The 21,255-nt window shown below is 41.4% G+C and overlaps 1 long non-coding RNA gene across 3 annotated transcripts; it reads right to left on the bottom strand.

The window, feature by feature from the left end:
- Positions 1 to 4,338: 4,338 nt before the first annotated feature.
- Positions 4,339 to 20,855, bottom strand: LOC134739768 (uncharacterized). Of its 3 annotated transcripts, XR_010126812.1 has the most exons (5): positions 20,490 to 20,637; positions 19,817 to 19,943; positions 19,431 to 19,492; positions 19,039 to 19,192; positions 4,339 to 4,549 (listed from the first exon to the last, which is right to left on the bottom strand). It is a non-coding gene; the product is annotated as an uncharacterized LOC134739768 (long non-coding RNA). The 3 variants fall into 3 exon arrangements; XR_010126811.1 differs by lacking the exons at positions 19,431 to 19,492; positions 20,490 to 20,637 and adding an exon at positions 20,756 to 20,855 and having other exon boundaries at positions 18,962 to 19,192; positions 19,817 to 20,052; XR_010126813.1 differs by lacking the exons at positions 19,431 to 19,492; positions 20,490 to 20,637 and adding an exon at positions 20,756 to 20,855 and having other exon boundaries at positions 19,817 to 20,052.
- Between the last annotated feature and the right edge of the window lie 400 nt (positions 20,856 to 21,255).

Below are 21,255 nucleotides of genomic sequence, written 5' to 3'. Positions count from 1 at the left end.
CACGCCTGTAATCCCAACACTTTGGGAGACCGAGGCAGGAGGATAACTTGAGGCTGGGAGTTCAAGACCAGCCTGGGCAACATAAGTGAGACCCCACCTCTACCAAAAAATAAATAAATAAAAAAACTTGGCTGGGCATGGTGGCACGTGCCTGTAGTCCTAGCTACTCAGAGCGCTGCGGGGTGAGGATTCCTTGAGCCCAGGAGTTGAAGGCTGCAGTGAGCCATGATGGTCCTACTGCACTCCAGCCTGGGCAACACAGCGAGACCCATCTTGAAAAACAAAGAACAACAACAAAAAAGGAAAAAATGTGTCAAACAGATTGAAAGAAAACCTTGACAGGATGACTGTCAAAAAAAGCACAAGGAGAAGCAGTCCAGTAAAGATAAAAGAAGTGTCAATAATATCAAAATGAGGAATCCACCTGAGGACCAGCTCAATGTATTGTGATAAAAGAAAGATAACATAAACATAGGTATGCTGGGGGGAGCAGGGTTAAAGCAATCACTTGTAAATAGTTTCAAAGAAAATAAACAGGGAAATTTTGTATAGAAGCAATAGGGAAAGGAAAAATAAACATAATTTGCTACACTTTCTAATTCTAATAAAAATATCTTAAGTGATGCTGCAGAGGAGGCATATCTGAAGGAGAATTGGCAGGTGAGGAGGAAGCTGGTGCAATAAATTACAACTGGGAAAGAAAGAATTTGGCAAGGTTGAGTAAGAGACGGCTTCTGATTTAACTCGTCAAGAAATTCTCTTTTCAATGGTTAGGGGGCAAGTGATGGTAACTACATACAAGACAAATAATTACAAATAAACTAGATCCCAAAACAAAAAGCAAGCAGGCAAGCAAACGAAGGTAGACAAAAGTTAGAGTCTACACCACCCCAATGAATGGAACTTTTTAATGTCGACTTCCTTTTTTTTTAACCTCATGAGCTGGTTATAAAGCAATGAACTAAATGGCGATGGGCTTGGTCCAATTTCCATAATATAATTTCACGGCTTTTCTAATAGAACTGCTACCCAAAATCATTGTTGGCAGCTTCAGACAATCAACCCAATGCACCCAATTCCTTTGGGTGATGCGACTTGTTGCTGAGCCACACCATCCAATCACGACCCTCACACAGAACACGGCTCCCAAGCGTGCCTCCCACCCACAAAAAAACCAACCCTAATGAAATGTGTCCCTAAGGTGCTCAGGAAGGGTATTCTCATTCTTCTGGGGGTAGCCCCAGATGTCAGTGTCCAGAGGCCTGTCTCTGGCGCTTCCCTTTCTGCAGAGATAAAATTTCTGCCCTCCTGCCTGGGCAGTAGGAGGAGTGTCTTGATTGCTAGGAATTCCGTGGGAAGCAGTGAGTGAAGTAAGGGCCAATGCTTTCTCTAACGACTTTCAATCACTCCCTTCTTGTCCCTGGGTCATGCTGGGCTGTATCTGAGTGCGGTGCCTCTCCAGAATTCCTGGGCTGCCCTCTCTTCTGCATCCCCATATCATGGGTGTCTACATGGGCTCGCTCCAGCCTGGAACATCAGTGACCACTTCTTTCTCCTTTTGGCCCACTGGAAGCCAACCATCTTTTCCACCAATGGCTACCCTCTCATTGTTGAGAAATGAAGGACTTTTTATGCCTCCACTACCCTTGTCGTGGGCCTCTCTCAGGAGGTGGCTACCTGTGAATGGGTAGTAAGACATTTTAACCAAAATTCCACAAAGTGATAAGCACTTTCAGGTTCTGTAATGAATACACTGTTTTGGTCACTGATGCTATTATTTCTGTGTTTGGCTTTGTCACACAGATTTTAAGTTCCCAGGCCAGGATTGTTTATAAGCCTTCATATCTATATGCCAGGAATAGAGTAGCTGAACAAGAAACCAGTGGGTTCCTGTTTGATTCTCAGAAAGAATGTTTTCTGTGCACCAATGTATGTGCAACTATACCTTTGTTCATTGTCGAGCCTGTGACATCATACTCCACTGTCTGCCTAAAAGCCTATGTCTTCCTCCATGTTTCCTCATCTCCTGAAGCTCTCCTCCTTTGATGCTGGAGTTCCTCAGGGATTGTGCCTTGACCTCTCTTCCCTTTTCACCCTGCATGTGGACTCCTGGGGCTTCAAGAAGCCTCTCTATGCTGGGAACTCCATGCATATATTCCTTAGACTACATGTATGTCTGATACCTGTCTGTATGTTTCTACTTGAACATTCAACTCACCCATCAAGTTCCCACATTCCCTGCCATCCGTTGCTATTGCTGTGTTCTCCTTCATCAGTGAACATCATCACCTTTTACACAAATCAGAAACCTGGGTTCTGTACTCCACTTCTCCCTATTCCTTGCCTACCACACCACCCCCACTTCCCAATCCAATCCATCCAAGTCCATCCTTGACCACCTGCTTCCCTAGACACTCACCACCATTATCCTGGTTCAGGCCACTGTCACCTTGCACCTGCATTATTTCAACATCCTCCTAACTGAACTCCTACCCACAGCATTACCCTGCTGATATGTCAACCCAATATGTCACTCCCTGGTATGTTGTAAAGACTTTCATGGTCTGATCTTGGTTTACTTCTCCAGCTTCACATTTTGGCAACCCCCTTCTCACAGACACTATCAGTTATGCTTATATCCTCCAATATGCGTGCCTTTCAATTAGCTCTAGCTCTTACAAATATTCTTCCTTCTGCCTGAAAGATTGTTCCTTCCATCCCCACGCTCTCAGCCAACTTTTCTCACTCATTCTTCCTTCAGATATCAGCACAGAAATGACCTCAGAAGTCCCTCCTGACCCTCCCCACCAATGCTGGGTTAGGCCTCCAATGGACACCCACCACCCCTTGCTTCCCCACTGTGGGTTTCCCACACTGAGTGTAATTGCCTGTGTCCTTGTCTGTCACCCCACTCACCTGTGAGCTCAGTGTGGGCTATGGACATGCCTGCCTGTTCTTCATTTCAGCTTTGTCCCAGGGCCTATGATATGGTACACAATCCACACCCATTTGTTACATGAATACATGGAAGAATAACCAATATTTTATTGCCTTTCATTTTAATCTTGGTTTCCTAATAACTTTTTATTTCTATCTAAAGAATTTATAATGTAAATTTTTCAAAAGACAAATACTTTGCAATTATGCATTTGAAAATGTTGGGCCGGGTGTAGTGGCTCTTGCCTATAACTCTAGCACTTTGGCAGGTTGAGGTGGGCAGATCGCTTAAGCCCAGGAGTTTAAGACTAAACTGAGCAACATGGCAAAACTCCGTCTTTACAAAATATATAAAAAGTAGCCGAGTGTGTTGGTATGAGCCTATAGTCCCAGCTACTTGGGAGGCTGAGGTGGGAGGATCACCTGAGCCTGGGGGAGTTGAGGCTGCAGTGAGGCAAGATGGTGCCACTGCACTCCAGCCTGGGTGATAGAGTGAGACTCTGTCTCAAAACATAAAATAAAGAAAATAAAGAAAATGTTGGAAGTTGACTTATTTATTCATTCCAACATGTTTAATTATTTTCTGATGTAACTGAACCAAAGAAAAGAGCCACTCCAATTGGTGAAGTCCCAGAAGGGATCAAAGAGGGGATTTTACAGCTTTCTCAGATTACCATCCGTGAGGAGATTGCATAGGCACCAAGGTGATTTGGGGGCTAGGAAATAGGCTTAGCCATCTCTCAGGTGAGGCTTCTAGATGCAGGTATAGATTTCAGCTTATTGGCCAGAGTTTCCTATACTAAACAATATTCCTATTTTCTTTAAAGTTATTTCTTGAAAGGTAAGGAAAACGTAGAGATTCATACCTACTGTGCATTTCTTTACTATCACATAAATTTGCATAAAGTAATCATCATTTGTCTGTCTTTGAGATTTTCACGTTGTGTGTGTGTGTGTGTGTATGTGTGTGTGTGTGTGTGTGTGTGTCTATGTTTGGAGGAGATTTAATTTAAAACTTTTTTTTAATAATTAAAAACCCAGACCCTTTATTATTAGGCTTCTACATTCTTTATTACTGACTGTTATTCATAGTCAAGGGCTGAAGCTAGAGCCCATGTAGACTGCAGGGGAAAGTTTCTTAAAGGGGTGCTAGGAAGAAACCATTCACTAATTAATTCTGATTATTCATTTTGCTGATGATAATGAAATTAAGAATTGGGCTGGCAAATGTTTTGCTGAGCACTTAGAAAGGAAATAGGAGACTGAATGCTCAGAAAAAGATCAGGACATGGTGATCCTGATAAGCCGTGTGAAGGAATAGCAAGAGAATGGTTTTTGGAGTCAGATAACACTATAATTTAAACCCATTACTTTACCTCTGAGCTTCATTCCACTCATCTCTTAAATTGTGGCAGCAATGGTTTATTTTGGTGAGTTATGGGCTTTAGATATATTGTATGAAAATGCATAGTGCCTTGTAGCCATACAATGAATGGTAGTCTGTGTTTCCTTTTTCAGTTTGATGAGTAAGCAGGAAGATGAGGAGATTGCTTCCAGTGCAATGCACATCAATTTCCCAATAAGCCATTGCACAGGGATGCTCACACTAGCCCTGTGCAAAAAGCAAAAGCATGAAGTGAAATTATAGCAGGTGACATTACTGTATCCAAAAATTCTTGCTGGATAGATCACCATCCACGTGAAGAGTGGTTTCTAGTGCCATGCCAGAGGGCCATGTCATCGGTCCAGTTCTATTCGGTGCTTTTATCATGACTTGGAAAAGGAACATTGGGAGGGATAGGTAACATTTTTTAAAAAACGGCTGGATGTGGTGACTTGTGCTCATAATCCCAGCTATATGGGAAACTGAGGCAGAAGGATCACCTGAAGCCAGGAGTTTGAGACCAGCCTGAGCAACATAGAGAGACCCTGTGTGTGTCTGAAAACAAAACAAAACAGCCGGGCGCGGTGGCTCACACCTGTAATCCCAGCACTTTGGGATGCCAAGGCGGGCAGATCACGAGGTCAAGAGATTGAGACCATCCTGGCCAGCATGGTGAAACCCCCTCTGTATTAAAAATACAAAAAATTAGCTGGGTGTGGTGGCAGGCGCCTGTAATCCCAGCTACTCGGGAGGCTGAGGCAGGAGAACTGCTTGAACCTGGGAGGCAGAGGTTGCAGTGAGCCGATATTGCACCACTACACTCCAGCCTGGCGACAGAGACTCCGTCTCAACAAAACCAAAACAAAACAAAAACAAGTCACAATATAAAAGTTTGCAACCGGCTAGTAGGAAGAAATCTACAGAAAAAACATCAAATCCCTGCTAATCAGGAAAATCAAATTTAATGAACCATGAGAAAAAGTGTGTGTATGTATTCATGTGTGTATTGTGCATGTGTGTGTGTGCCTGTGTGTGTGTAGGGCTAGTATAGATTAAGAAAGAATTGAGACACAACAGTCTGATGTAATACGTGATCATTGACTGGATCCTGACTCAAAGAACAATGACGACTATAACAGGCATTTTGAGGACAATTAGAGATACTAGAATATAAGCAGGGTATTAAATAATGTTATAGAATTATTTTTAATGTTTAAAAGTATGTTGAAAGAGTATCATGGTTATGTAAAAGAATATCCATATTTTCTTGGGTAAAATGTCAAAATGTGTGCATATATATCACTGAGATGTCATAGTGTCTGCGTATTTATATATATGAACAATGTAAAAGTGAAACACATGTATGCACATGTATGTGTGTATCTGTGTGTTTACAATGAAGATGAAGAAAAATCTCTAGAACTAAAGGACATGATTTTGTGTAATTAAATGGCCCACCCAAAAAACAAACCCACATGAGTGTATATCATAATGAAGTATTAGAGTATTAGCACTAAAAAAGTCCTACAAATTATTAGAGAGAAAATACAAGTTGCATGCAAAGCATAAAGAATGAGAATGGCATAAGACATCTTAACAGCACCACAGAAACTAAAAAATAGTTTTGAGTAAAAATGAACTATTTACCCAGCCAAACCGTTAATTAGGTATAAAGGTAGAGTTAAGACATTTATAGACATACAAGATATTAAGATTACTGAGTCAATTGATATTCAACAGGGGTTCGAATGGAGAAAAACAGTCTTTTCAACAAATAGTGGTGGGACAAATGGATAGCCACATGCAAAATAACATAAATATAAGAGCTAAAACCATAATGCTTTTAGAAGAAAATATAGCGTTTATCTTCATGATCTTGAATTTGACAAAGGATTCTCGGACATGACACCAAAAGCACAGGCAACAAAAGAAAAATTGGAGTGATATGATTAATATGGTGGAACAGGAGTTCTCTAGCTTGCATCCTCCGTCTCCTTGACACAAACAACAATCTGGCAGCCATTCATGGACAAAAGTGCCTCTGTGGGAGCTCTAGGATCCAGGTAGGAGGTTATGAAACCCCGGTAAAGCCCAAGATGGAGGAGAGGTACTTTAAGAAAACAGATCTGAACCCCTGTAGTAGGCTTGCTGAATGTGGTCCTAGCTGTACACCAAAGCAGCCCCATCCTCCTACGGAGCTGGCTCTAGCCCCACCTGGCTGCAGCCTGCAACCAGCTCCATCTGGTAAGGAAACCAGACTAACCCATGCCTGTCTGTGCCCCCAGTGAAAGACCCACTGCCCCTGTCCTGAATGTGGATCCTGAAGCAGGCCTGTGGCCCAGCCCCAGCTCCACTCTACCATCGTCCTGAGTCAGTCCTGCCTGCTCAGGAATGCAGTGACACCTATCTGTGCCCCTGGTAGTAGGCCTGCTGACTTCAGTCCTGACTGGATCCTGATGCAGCCCTGTGGTCCAGCTCCAGATCCATTCAATGGTGGTCTGGAGGCAGGCCTGCCTGCCCAGGGACTGTGAGAGCACCCTATACCCATCAGCACTTCTGGTAACAAGACTGCTGACCTTGGTCCTGACTGCAGACCATAAAGCAGCTCTGTGACTCAGCTCCATCTCTGCTCTCCCAGAGTCCCAGAGGCACTCATCCAGGTGGAAGCCCACTCAGGGATCCAGCAGTAGCCACACCTGTCTACCCTGATAACAGGCCTACCATCTATGGACTCAAGTGCAGACCAAGAAGCGTCTCTGTAGCTTGGCTCCAGCCTTACTTGATCACGGTCCCAGAGTCAGTCCCATGTACCTGGGGATCCAGCAGTAACCCTGCCTGCCTGCCTGCACCCTCCAGTAACAAGTGGATCCAACTGAAGACCTTGCAGCATCCATGTGACCTGACTCCAATCTCACTCAATTACAATCCCAGAGGCAGTCTCATCAGTCTGAGGACACGGCAGGGGGTCTTTACCTGCAGAAATCAGTATGTAAAGACAGGAAGAAGTGTTTCTTCCTTCAAATAAACAGACATCAACACAAGGCTGTATGGATCATGAAGAAGCAGGCAAACATGGCACCATCAAAAGAAACTAATAAAGTTCCAGTAACTGACCCCAAAGAAATGGAGATACATGAACTGTATGACAAATAATTCAGAATAACCATTTTTAAGGAAATTCAGTGAACTACAAGACAACAAGAATAGATAAATCTATAAAAATCAGAAAACCAATTCATAAACAAAATTAGAATTTCAACAAAAGGTTAGAAATCATAAAAAAAGAACCAAACAGAAATTCTGGAGCTGCAGGATGCAGTGAATGAAATGGGAAAAAAAATGCAAGAAAGAGCTTCTGCAGCAGGCTCTATAAAAATGAGAAGAATTTGTGAACTTGAAGACAGGTCAACGAAATTATCCAGTCAGACGATAAAAAGAAAAAAAATCAAAAAAAGTAAGAAAGCCAACAGGATTCATGTGACATTATAAAGGGAAACAATATATATATTATGGAAGTCCTAGAAGGAAAAAGAGAGAAAAACAGAAACCTTATTTAAATAAATAATGCCTGAAAACTTCCAAAACCTTGCAAGGAATATGGACATCAGGTATATCAAACTCAAAAATCCCCAAAGAGGATCAACCCAAATAAAATTATACCAAAACACATTATAAGTCAATTGGCAAAAGTCAAAGACAAAGAGTAAATTTAGAAAGCAGCAAAAGAAAAGTGATCATCACATACAGCTGCTCCCCTCCTGATAAGCTATCAGCAAATTTTTCTGCATTAACCTTGCAGAACAGGAGAGAATGGGGTGTTACATTCAAAGTGCTGAAAGAACAAAATTGTTAGCCAAGAATTCTACACACAAAAAGTCTGTCCTTTAGAAATGGAGAGATAAAGATTTTCTCAGACAAACAAGAGCTGGGGGTGTTCATCACTGCTAGAATTACCTCCCTTAAAAGAAATGCTAATAGGAATTCTTCAAGTTGAAACAAAAGGGTGCTAACTAGTAACATGTAAGTATATGAAAATATAAAGCTCACTGGCAAATATAAGTATATAGTCAAATTCAAAATAGTCTAATAGTGTAATGATGGTATATATTTCACTTTTAACTTTAGTATAAAAGACAAAAGTATTAAAAATAAATATAGGTATAATAATGTATTAATGGATACACAGTATAAGGAGATGTGAATTGTGACATCAATAACAAAATGGGATGAAGGAGAAGTAAAAGTGTAGTTTTTGTATGCAATCTAACTTAAATTGTTATCAACTTAAAATAGATTGTTACAACTATAAAATGTTTATTGTAAGCCTCCTGATAACCAAAACAAAAAAATGTCTAGTTGATACACAAAAGATAAAAAGAAAGGAACCAAAGAATACCACTCCAAAAATTATCCAATTTTTTTTAAACAAAAGACAACAGAAAGACAGGAAGAAAGGAACAAAGGAATTAGGCATAAGTCAGAAAAACAACAAAATAACAAAAGCAAATTCTTTCCTATCAATAATTACTTTAACGTAAATGGATTAAATTCTCCAATCAAAAGACATACAGTAGTTGAACAGGATAAAAACTAGGATCCAACACATGCTGCCTACAAGAGACTCACTTCAACTTTAAGGACACACCTTGGCTGAAAATGAAAAGACAGAAAAAAATATTCTATGAAAATGATAACGAAAAGAAAACAGGAGTGGCTATAATTACATCAGACAAAATAGACTTTTAAAAACTGTTACAAGAGACAAAGATGGTCATTATATAATGATAAAAGGGTCAATTCATCAGGAAGATATACCAATTACAAGTATATATTCACCCAACATCCAAGTGCCTCTAAATATATAAAGCAAACATTGACAGACCTGAAGGGAGAAACAGACAGCAATACAATAACAGTAGGTGACTTCAATACTGTACTCTTTATAATGGATAGATCATGCAGACAGAAAAGCAGTAACAGCAGAACTAACAACACTAAAGACAAAATGGACCTAACAGACATACACAGACTGCTCCAACCAACAGCAAATGAATACACATTTTCTCAAGTGCACACAGCATCACATATATCACATGCTAGGTCACAAAACAAATCTTAAAATATTCAAGAAGAGCAAATTCATTTCAAATATCTTTTCTAATCACAAAGGAATGAAACTAGTAATCAATGACAGAAAAAAAAGTCACAAGTACATGAAAACCAATCAACATGCTTCTGAACAACCATTAGGTCAAAGAGGAAATCAAAGAATGTTTTAAAAATATGAAAATGAAAACAAAATATCTCAAAACTCATGGGATGCAGCAAAAGAAGTATTAACAGGGAAGTTTATAACAAAAAATGCCTTCATCAAAAAAAATAAAGATATCAGATAAACAACCTAACTTTACATCTCAAAGAAGTAGAAAAAGAAGAACAAATCAAGCAAAGTTAGCAGAAGAAAGGAAATAATAAAGATCAGAGCAAAAGTAAATCAAATAGATAAGAGAACCCCCTTCCCCTCAGAAAAAACAACAAAACTAAGACTTGGCTTTTTGAAAAAGAAAATAATATCAACGAACTCTTGGCTAGACTAAGAAAAGAAGAGAGAAATGTAAATAAATAAAACTAGAAATGAAAAAAGGTATTACAATGGATATCTCAGAAATAAAAGTATAATAAGGAGCTATTATGAATGATTATACACCAACAAATTGGAGAATCTAGAAGGAATGGATCAATTCCTAAAAACATACAACCTACCAAAACTGAATCAAGAAGAAATAGAAAGGCTGAATAGACCAATAACAAAAGGAAGTTGAATCAGTCATCAACCCCACTCCCATTCCTAAAAAGGAAGTCCCAGGTCCAGATGACTTCATGGGTAAATTTTATCAAACGTGTAAAGAAAAATTAATTGCAACTTTTCTTGAATTCTTCCAAAAAACAGAAGAAGGAAAACTTCCAAACTCATTTTATGAGTCTAGCATCACCTTAATACCAAAGCCAGATAAAGATACCACAAGAAAGGAAAACTACAGGCCAATATCCCTGATGAACACAGATGTGAAATTCCCTAATAAAATGCTAGAAAACCCAATTCCACAGCACATTAAAAGAATGGCTCAACATACACAAATCAGTCAATGTGATACACCACATTAACAAAATAAAAGAAAACAACAACATGATCATCTCAATAGAGAAAAAACATTTGACAAGTTCAACATTCACTCATGATTAAAAAACTCAATAAAATAGGCATAGAAATAACTTATCTCAACACAACAAAGGTAATATATGAAAAGCCCACAGTTAACATCATAATCAAAGAGTGGAAAATGGAAAGATTTCCCGGTACAAGGCAAGGATGTTCACTCTCACCACTTCTATTCAACATAGTACTCTAAATTCAAGCTGAAATAATTAAACAAGAAAAAGAAGTAAAGCCATGCAAATCAGAAAAGGAGAAGTAAAATTATCTCTGTTTGCAGATGACATGAACATATATGTAGAAAACTCTAGGGCCTCAACAAAATAACTGTTGGAATTAATAAAATGAATTCAGTAACGTTGCAGGATACAAAATCAACATGTAAAAGTCAGTATCATTTCTATACACAACTATTTTTAAAAGAAAATCAAGTAAACAATGTCATTTACAATAGAACCAAAAAGAATAAAATACTTAGGAATAAACTTAACCAAAGAAGTGAAAGACTTGTACATTGAAAATTATAAAACATTGATGAAGGAAATTAAAGAAGACACATATAAGTGGAAGGACAGCCCATGTTCATGGATTGAAAGAATTAATATCATTAAAATTTCTATACCATCTGAAGTGATTTACAGATTGAATGCAATTCCTATGAAAATTCCAATATAATTCTTTACAAAAAAAGAAAAACAATCATAAAATTCATATGGAACCACAAAATAACCTGAATAGCCAAAACAATCTTGAGCAGGGAACACAGCTGGAACATTATATTTTCTGATATATATTACAAAGCAACAGTAATCAAAACAGTATGGTACTGGCATGAAAACAGACACAAAGATCAATGAAACCAAATAGAGAATCCAGAAATAAATCCATGCATCTACATTCAACTGATCTTTGACAAGGGTGCCAAGAACACAAAATGGGAAATAGATTGTCTCCTCCATAAATGGTACTGGGAAAACTGAATATTCACATACAGAAGAATGAAATTGGACCTTTATCTCACACCACATACAAAAAATAATTCAAAATAGATTAAAAACTTAAACATAAGATCTAAAACTGTGAAATTACTGGAAGAAAACATAGAAGAAAAGCTTCTTGACATTGCTTTGGGCATTGATTTGTTGAATATGACCCCAAAGGAAAGGTAACAAAAACAAAATAGACAAATGGGATTGCATCACATTTCTGCACAGCAAAGGAAACAACAGAATGAAAAGGTAACATAAGGAATGGGAGAAAATATTTGCAAACCATACATCTGATTGGGGTTAATTTCAAAAATATGTAAGAAGCTCAAACAACTCAATAGCAAAAAGAAAACCCAAATAACCCAATTTTTTAAATGGGCAAAGGACCTGAATAGACATTTATCAACAAAAGACAGACAAGTGGCGAACAGGTATATAAAAAGGTGCTCAAATTCACTACTCACCAGAAAAATGCAAATCAAAGAAACATATGGGCTGGGCATGGTGGCTCACGCCTGTAATTCCAGCACTTTGGGAGGCTAAGGAGAGAGAATTCCTTGAGGCCAGGAGTTTTGAGACCAGCCTGAGCAACACAGTGAGACCCTGTCCCTACAAAGAAATAAAGAATTAGCTGGGCATGGTATTGTGTACTTGTAGTTCTAGCTACTTGGGAGGCTGAGGCAGGAAGATTGCTTGAACCCAGGAGTTTGAAGTTACAGTGAGCTATGATTGCACCTTTGCACTCCAGCCTGGGTGACAGAGTAAGACCTATCTCTAAAAATAAAAAACAAAACAAAAGAAAAACCTACACTGTAATATCACCTTAAACCTACTAGAATGACTTTTATCAAAAAGGCAAAAGATGACTCGTGTTGGTGAGGATATGGAGAAAAGGGAAGCTTGGCACACTGTTGGGGGAAATGTAAATTGTGGCCATTACGGAAAACAGAATGGAGGTTCCTCAAACAATGAAAAGTAGGATGTGCACAGTGTGTGGGTGTGGTGTGTGTGTGCATGCTGTGACTGTATGTGTGTTATGGATTTGTGGTATGTGTGAGGTGTGTATATGGTGTATATGCATAGTGTATGTATGGTGTGTGTGTGCAGTGTGTGGTGGGTGATTGTGTGGTCTGTGTGTGTACATGGTGTATGGTGTGTTGTGGGTGTGTGGTGTGTGTGTGAGGTGTGTGGTGTGTGCGGTATGTGTGCACACAGTGTATGTATGGTGTGTGTGTGCGTGTGTGGTATATTGTTGATGCTACATTAAAGAGAATTAAATCCTAATATTGCAGTGTGGGAAGTCCAAAGGTAATGATTAAAAGAGAAAATAGAAGTACCAAAGTCAGAAGGTTATTTAGAGATTTGAAGGTAAATGCCAACAGGATCAGTTTAAAGACTCGAAGTGTTTGCCTCTGGGGAGAAGGAAATTCAAGCTTTTTTATAGAACTTTTTGACTCTTTAAATTATGAGCATATATAAAGTTGACTTTTAAAAACTAATTAAAAGAATTTTTAAATGTTCCAAAGCAGGTTGGATGAGTACACACTTCATCATGATTGTGGCTGAGGGAGACTGGGTTAGAGAAGAGAGGATGAGCCAGAAAGTTCCAGGGACTGGGGAAAAGTTAAAAGGACAAAATGTTCACAATTGTTAACGGCAGGTTGTGGGAAAGTTGGTAAGTTGCTTCAATGTTTGTTCCCTCTGTACTTTTTCATACATTTAACATTTCTTAAATTAGCTTAATAATGAACTACGTAATCAGCTATAGAGTTGAGGGCGTGGAGCCTACACAGGACAGCTGAGCTACTGGTTTAAAATGAATGGTATTTTTTAAAATGACTATTTGTAGGATTAACAGAAATAGAACACCCGAACAAGGGTTGATAAGAAAGGACCCCAGGGCTCTGTCTCAGCTCTCCTGGCCACACCTGGAGGACATGGGCTTCTCCAAGGTCTCACACTTTCAGGAGGCGTTGATGAAGGATATGCAGAGACCTGAAGCTCTGGGCACTGCATAGACTGAGAAGAGAAGCTTCAGGAACATGGGAGCTGAGTGCAGATACCGGAGGGCTGTCATCCAGCAGAGGGAGTAGGTGTCGACTGACTGGCCTAGCGAGGGACCCTTATGAAGGCTACATTTGTTTATTGCCTCCTTTGTGTGGGGCGCTGCTGTGACTGCATTAAATTTCCACTTACCTAAATCCAATTTTGCGCACTTGTTTTCTACTCTTGTAAGAAACACAACAGCGACAACCTCAAAACAGTAATCTAGTCAAAGGAGCAATTCCCAAGGCACGACATGTGGGGAATTCAGATTCATCAGCACCCACAGAGACTACAGTGATTATCGATAACGCCAACTTAACGCCTGGCCAGCAGCATGGATCCTGACCTCCACTATTCTTGTGTGTTTACAGAATCACACAAAAGTGCAGCGTTTTCATTTTTGCTGCTTGTTTCACAGGTCTGTATAACCCACTTTTAAAGTCAAAAAGGGTCTTAGTGATGGGCAATAAAAGTATAAACTCAGTACAATGTATAATATACCTATTTCATATACATATGAATATATATACACTTTTACACATGTATGCATATGTATTATATGGGTCAATTACTAGATGGAATAGAATTTTTTCTTTTTTTTTGAGACCGAGTCTTGCTCTGTCACCCAGGCTGGAGTGCGGTGGCCTGATCTCAGCTCACTACAACCTCCGCCTCCCAGGTTAGAGCGATTCCTCTGCCTCAACCTGCTGAGTAGCTGGGATTACAGGTGCGTACCACCACACCCAGCTAATTTTTGTATTTTTAGTAGAGATGGGGTTTCACCACGTTAGTTAGGCTGGTCTCGAACTCCTGACCTAGTGATCTACCTGCCTCAGCCTCCCAAAGTGCTGGGATTACAGGCGTGAGCCACTGTACCCCACCTAGAATTTTTTAAAATTGAAATATTTTCCAGTTTTTAAGCATATCAGCATATCAGCAAACTTTAAAGTATTAATTTCACTGTACTTATAAATTATTGAAGCTTAAACTTTAGAATAGTGGAGGATAAGTTAAATGTAGCAAAAAGATTTCTCCTTTATTACTTCTTTTTTTAAAAAACATTTTTTTTTTTGGCACAAGGTCTCGCTTTGCTGCCCAGGCTGTAGTGCAGTGGTGCAATCTCGGCTCACTGCAGCCTTGACCTCCTGGGCTCAATCATCCTCCTACCTCAGCTCCCGAGCAGCTGGGGCTACAGGCGTGCGGTCACCACACCCGGATAATTTTTTTGGTATTTTTTGTAGAGATGAGGTCTTGCCATGTTGCCCAGACTGGTCTTGAACTCCTGTGCTCAAGCAGTTCTCCTGTCTTGGCCTCCCAAAGTGCTGGGATTACAGGAGTGAGGCACTGCACGTGCCCTATTGCTTCTTTAAATAAGGGACAAGAGATTCAAAGAGAAAACAGGAAGTACCTTCTCCCTCTGTAACTTATGAGGTAAGCAGCTAATTGATCATATGATAAAGAAGAACCAAATAAAATTAGTGTCTCAAAATATCAGGAGCACTGCTTCTATGAAATCAGTTAAAGTACATGTCCAAATTAGTCATCCATTGATACACATGCTTGTTTTCCTAAGTGAATTCTCCACAATTCTGAAAACCAGTGAAAAGATTATCTCATGTTCTACACAAAACCAAGCATCGCATGTGACTGTCCATGTTTCAAGGCATACACATCCCTTTCCACCGAGGATCAAAGTGCCCTATGGGAAGCAACTTCTTGCCTTTTAAACCAGATTCAGTAAACAAAAACTGTTTTGCATAGCTGACAAAAGATCACACTGATTGCACAAAACAAGGTCAGTCTGTGGAAGGAAGCTTACAAGGTCAAATGGGGCACGTTAAGGAGGCGTAACCCGTCACATTGACTTTTCTGCTGTTAGAATTTTTTTCTGGTAAAAAATACAGGTATCAGGATTCCCTGAGTCCAGCAGGTGTTAGAACAGAGGAAGACAGAGGGCGACCTCCTGCAAAACATCTCCTGCCCTTGCCAGTTTCCAATCCAGTGTTCAGGGGCTGGAGCATCAGGGCTCCCCATGCTTGCGCTTGGAAGCAGAAACGCCCTCAACCCCCAGTTCTCTCAAGGGCTCCGACCCACCTACCTGGGGCTCAGCCCCGGAGCCAGCGGCTGTACCGAACGGGGTCGCGCCCTGGAACACAGGGAGGGCGAAGGAGAAAAGCCCAGCTGGCGGCGCATGGGCGAGCATCCTGCCTTTCCCAGCGGCCTTGGCCTGGCCATCATGGGCCTGCGGGAGGGGTCCGCCCACCCGCGCCCCCGCCCCGGGCTGCACCCCCGCCCCGGCCTCCGACCCCGTGCCTGCGCCTCTGCGGAGCGCAGGCGGCCTTGTTCCTCTCCCGCGGGGGACCCTTCGCGCGCTCCAGAAGCATCAGTGTCCTCCGGGCGGCCACAGGCCCGCTGCAGCTCCCATCCTGGCGCCCCTGGATTGCTCTCCCCACTCTCAGCCTTACGCCCCACTCCTTCCACCCCGAATTTTGCAGCCTCAGGACTTGAACCATCTGCTGGCTGAAGTCACTTGGGACAAAACCCACCACAGGTTTTGAGAGCTGGACACTCCCTCCCAAGGAGGCGAGGGCGCGCAGCGAAGTGTGGGGTCTGCCGCCCCCTGCCGGCCTGGCTGACGTTCGCTTCTGCTTCCACGCTGCCCAGCAATGTCCAATTGGAACGTTTGGAAGGCAAGGCTGAGAATAAATGCTGTTTGCAAATTCCAGAAAAGAAAAAAAAATGTTGTTCTTCAGTTTAGCAAAAGGTTTTCCCAGCCAAGCCAGCACTTCTGTGGGTAGTATTTAAGTCTTAAGTGCGTCAGAGCTGTTGCCTGCAGGCGCTGGTATTGCCCAAGGGGAAGTATCAGGACAATGTCTAGGAAAACTCTAGGCTCTTGGATGAAGCAACCTTTCCACATTAAGTTTGTAGCATAATCTACCAGGTCTCCTACAATTTACCCGTCTTGCAAAAGGAGCAAGTCTCTGCAAAACAGGGCTTTCAAAGAGCCTTTTCAGGAGAAGAAAATGTTGGAAGAGCTGATTTGTTGCCTATTTGTTGTTCACTTTGCAACTAAAACTAATCCCCTTAAAGGTATTTATGGGTATGAATGATAAATAATGAAAAGGATCAAAATAGGAATGTTTCATTCAGTTTAACCTGGCCCATGCAGTGCACTTCAGGCCCTAGACTCTGGTTTGAACTCTGCGATTTCTATCATTCCTTGGCTTTGTTTGCTTCATTGCTTGGGCTTTCAGACTGATCAGAGTTCTGTGAATACAGTAGGTGCTCAATAAATCCTTAATCTGGGTACTACCATTGATGCCTGTGGCAGTGACTGCAGATGAGTGGGCTCCTGAAGGAGCGAGGCGTGGGGCTAGAGGGCCTGGCTCTGGCATCCAACCCTGCTCCATCTGCCACAAAAGCTGTGTGACTTTGGGGAAGTTATGAACCTCTGCTGAACTATGGGTAAAATGAGAGTGGTAGTAATAACACCTCCCTCATAGGGTTGGAGTGAGGATTAAATGAAATAACCTGTGTAAAGAACTTGATATGGTGCCTAGTGTTGTGTAAACTACTAATTGGACAGGTGACTAGTATCCAGAATATACAAGAAACTCACACATCTCAACAGCAAAAAGCCAATGCAATTAAAATATGGGCAAATGATCTGAGCAGACATTTCTCAAAAGAAGTCATACAAATGTCCAACAAATATATGAAAACATGCTCAATATCACTAATCCTCAGCGAAATGGAAATCAAAACCACTATGAGGTATTAGCTCACCCCAGTTAGGATGGCTATTATCAGAAAGACAAAAAATAACACATGCTGGTGAGGATGCAGAAAAAAGGGGAACTTTTCTACACAGTTGGTGGGAATTTAAACTAGTACAATCTCTCTGGAGAACAGTATGGAGGTTCCTCAAAAAACTACAAATAGAAGTACCATATGATCCAGTAATCTCACTACTGGGCATTTATCCAACAGAATGGTAATCATTATATCAAAGAGTCATCTGCAGCCCCGGGTTTATTGCAGCTCTGTTCACAATAACAAAGACATGGAATCAGCCCAGTTGTCTGATCACACATGAATGGATAAAGAAAATGTGGTGTATACTTACCATGGAATACTATTCAGCTATAAAAAATAATGAAATCCTATTATTCGCAGCAACATGGATGAAGCTAGGGTACATTATGTTAAATAAGCCAGGAACAGAAAGGTTAACACTGCATGTTCTCACTCATAGGTGGTGGCTAAAAGAAGTTGATCTCAAGAAGTAAAAAGTAAACAGAGGATACTAGAGGCTGAGAAGGGTCCCAGGAAGGGAGGGATAGAGAAAGAGTTGTTAAAAGCTACAAAATTACAGCTTGAAAAGAGGAATATGTTCTAGTGTTCTATACCACTGTAGGATGTCAACAATAATATAGTGAATAGTTTCAAATAGCTAAAAGGAGGATGTTGAATGTTCCCAACACAAATATATAATAAATGATAAACATTTGAGATGACATATATGCTAATTACCCTGATTTGATCACTATACATTATATATATTGAAACATCTTATGTACCTTATGAATATGTACAATTATTATTTGTTGATTAAAATTTTTTTTGAAAGCTTGATCTCATATAATTAGAGTAGATAGTGGTTACCAGAGGCTGAGGAAGGTAGTTGGGGAGAGAAGAGAGGTTGGTCCATGGTTTCAAAATTCAGTTAGACAGAAAGAACAAGTTCTGGTGTTCTGTTACACACTAGGGTGACTATAGCTAATAATAATATATTGTATATTTCAAAATAACTAGAAGAGAAGATTTTGAATTTTCTCACCACAAAGAAAGGATAAATGTTTAAAGTGATAGATACGCTGATTACCCTAATTGATCATTACACAATGTATCCATGCACTGAAACATCACACTGAACCCCATACATATGTACAATTGCTATGTGTCAATTATAAATGAAACGAAACATTTAAAAAAGAGCTTAGTAAAGTGCCTAGTATGTAGGTATTAATCAATCAAGTATAGATATTATTATTATTCCTCCTCCCAGTAGTAAATCGCAGTGCAGTGGTTAAAAGTAATCACTTAAGACCTAGATATTTGGGTTAGAATCTGGCTTTGCCAATTTCCATTGGCATACTTTGGGCAAATGAATTTCAATGTCCTGATCTATAAGTGGTAATAATAACAGAGAAAAATCTGGTGATTGTAGCATGTTGTAGGCAATTCACAGTGCTGTTAGTGCCTGGCACAGACGGACAAACCTACAATAAATCATAGCTAGTAGTAAAATAAAAATTGTAAGGATATGTTTAGATTAGCCACCGATGCTTAATTGTCCTCTAAGGTAATAATGTCTTTGTCTAATTTTACCTTTGCACTTATTTTCTTATCAAAATGTTGATAGCTAGGGATTGCCAGAGGGTCTGAACTCAGTGACACCTTCACACCTGAAGGTCAAGGACTGTCTGCAGCCCCTGGTGGAACCCAGGTTGCCGACATCAGTCCTTCCACTTAGAGCAGTTCTTGTGCAGTCTTTGATGCAAGGTAATTTTGGAAGAATTGCTTCAAGGATGTTCAATGGTGATTGCTACCGATTGCAGCCTGGTGGGTAGAAAGGATATTCAGAGAGATCAAATGTAGTGGCCTTAGCTCCCACAGTTACTCATATATTGAAACTTGGTTTTGCAAAGTAGGTCAAATGAAACTAAACAACATTTGCAATAATCCATCACTGCTCACAGACAGGGAAAGGTTCTGGAAGGGACTGGGCTTGAGGTGAGTTATGGGTTGGTGCTCTCTTGCCTACAGATTCTTTCGAAACAATGTCCCTACAACTTACTGAACTGGAATGTCAACTCAGTGGATTCTTTCTTCTTTGGCCACTCTTAAGGGACTCAGGTACTGTTGGATTCAGAAAAGGGCTTTTACAAATTCATGCAACCACCTTCGCTTACTGAGCTCTAACACTAAGAACCAGAGGACCTATTCTTTCATAAAGGTCAGATGATCTTTGAAAAGTGTGTGTGTGGGGGGCCCTTTTCTCCACAAATGACATTTTCTTTTCCAAGGTGTCTGGGGCTCCCCAAGTTTGTGGCACACCCTGCCTTAGTGGCTTGTCATGGCCTTTGGGTTAAAATGCACAATATTTAGCAAGGCAGTCCCCCCTCCCCCAGTCATCTGGCCCAGTCTAGTTTCTTCTCTCACCCCTCCCCCAGTACTCCTCACCTGCTTATTCCGGTCTAACCAGGTGTCTCAGTCAGCTGGGGCTGCCATCACAAAATACCACACACGGGAGGTGAGGTGGTAGGGTTGGGGGTTAGACACAGACATTTATTTCTCGAGGTTTTGGAAGCTGGAAGTCCAAGAACAAGGTGTCAGCAGATGCAGTGTCTGATGAAATCTTTCTTTGCTCTAGACAGCCCGACTCCTCGCTGCACCCTCACATGGCATCTCCTCGGCTTCTGCGAGGAGGGAAAGGGACGGGGTGTGTGTGTGTGTGTGTGTGTGTTTGTGTGTGTGTGTGTGTAGATTGCTGTCTTCCTCTTCCTTTACAGACACTAATCCCATCATGGGAACCACACCCTCATGACCTGATCTAACCCTCATCACCTCCAAAGGCCCTGCCTCCAAATACTAGTACATCGTGAGTCAGGGCTTCAGCCTATGAATTTTGGGGGGACACAAACGTTCAGCCCATAACATCAGGGACTGCAAACTCAGTCACCTTCAGGGGCCAGGCAGGTACAATGAATTCTTGATGAGAGAAGGAAAGTTAATATTTCAAACACAGTCGTTTGTCATTGTCACTCCAGCCAGTCACACAAAACCAAGTTCACTGTCCCTCTCTCCTCTAAGTCCCCTCTCCTCCGGCACCCAGATTCAGCCCAGGGCAGCTCACACACTCCATCCCCAGCCAGGTGGGGCCAGGGCCCCTCCAACATCCCCAAGCTGGAGATGCTTCCGGCAGGATGATGGGCCAGGAATTCAAGTAACTGGCCGGCCCCGGGGACAAGATGCCCACGACGAATGACGACACGAGCAAACCAGGCCGCTGCTGATCCTCCTGAGGCTGCAGGGGCCCTGTGTCCCCACCCGTTCCTTTTGTGCGTCTCCTTATCGGGTGCAAAACCTCAACTCCCTCCGGTCTCCTGCCCCATCCCGCACCCTGCATGCTGTGAAGATGGAGGCACCTTGTACTTCCGGGAGGCAAAAGAGCCCTGAGGGCACCTCCTTCCGTTTCTTGCTGTGAGGACAGCGGACTCCCTGTCACCGCCCAACTCCTTTCTCCTTTCCCCGCAGGACTACCTTTCCTCGAGTGACAGCCCTGCTCTCATCAGGAACTCACCCCGGGTAACCCCTTCTCTCTTCTCGCCATCTACGGACGCTCTCCTGTGAGCACTGAAATGCCATCTGCACTCCCGGGACCTCCAGCTCCTTCTCTTTTGGCTTCATCGCAGACACATTTCTTCAGAGTTATCCTAATGTACTGTTTCCATTTTGTCTCCCACTGATTCTTCAGCTGTGATGCTGTGGTCTGAATGTGTCCCTCAAAATTCACGTCTTACAAACTATTTTTTTTTTTTTTGAGACCGGGTCTCACTCTATGGCCCAGGCTGGAGTGCAGTGGTGCAATCTTGACTCACTGCAGCCTCGACCTCCTGGTC

This window comes from Pongo pygmaeus, chromosome 5, assembly GCF_028885625.2.
Source record: "Pongo pygmaeus isolate AG05252 chromosome 5, NHGRI_mPonPyg2-v2.0_pri, whole genome shotgun sequence".
NCBI lineage: Eukaryota > Metazoa > Chordata > Mammalia > Primates > Hominidae > Pongo > Pongo pygmaeus.
Note: the sequence above shows the minus strand (reverse complement) of the source record. Positions and strands in the feature narration are given on the sequence as shown.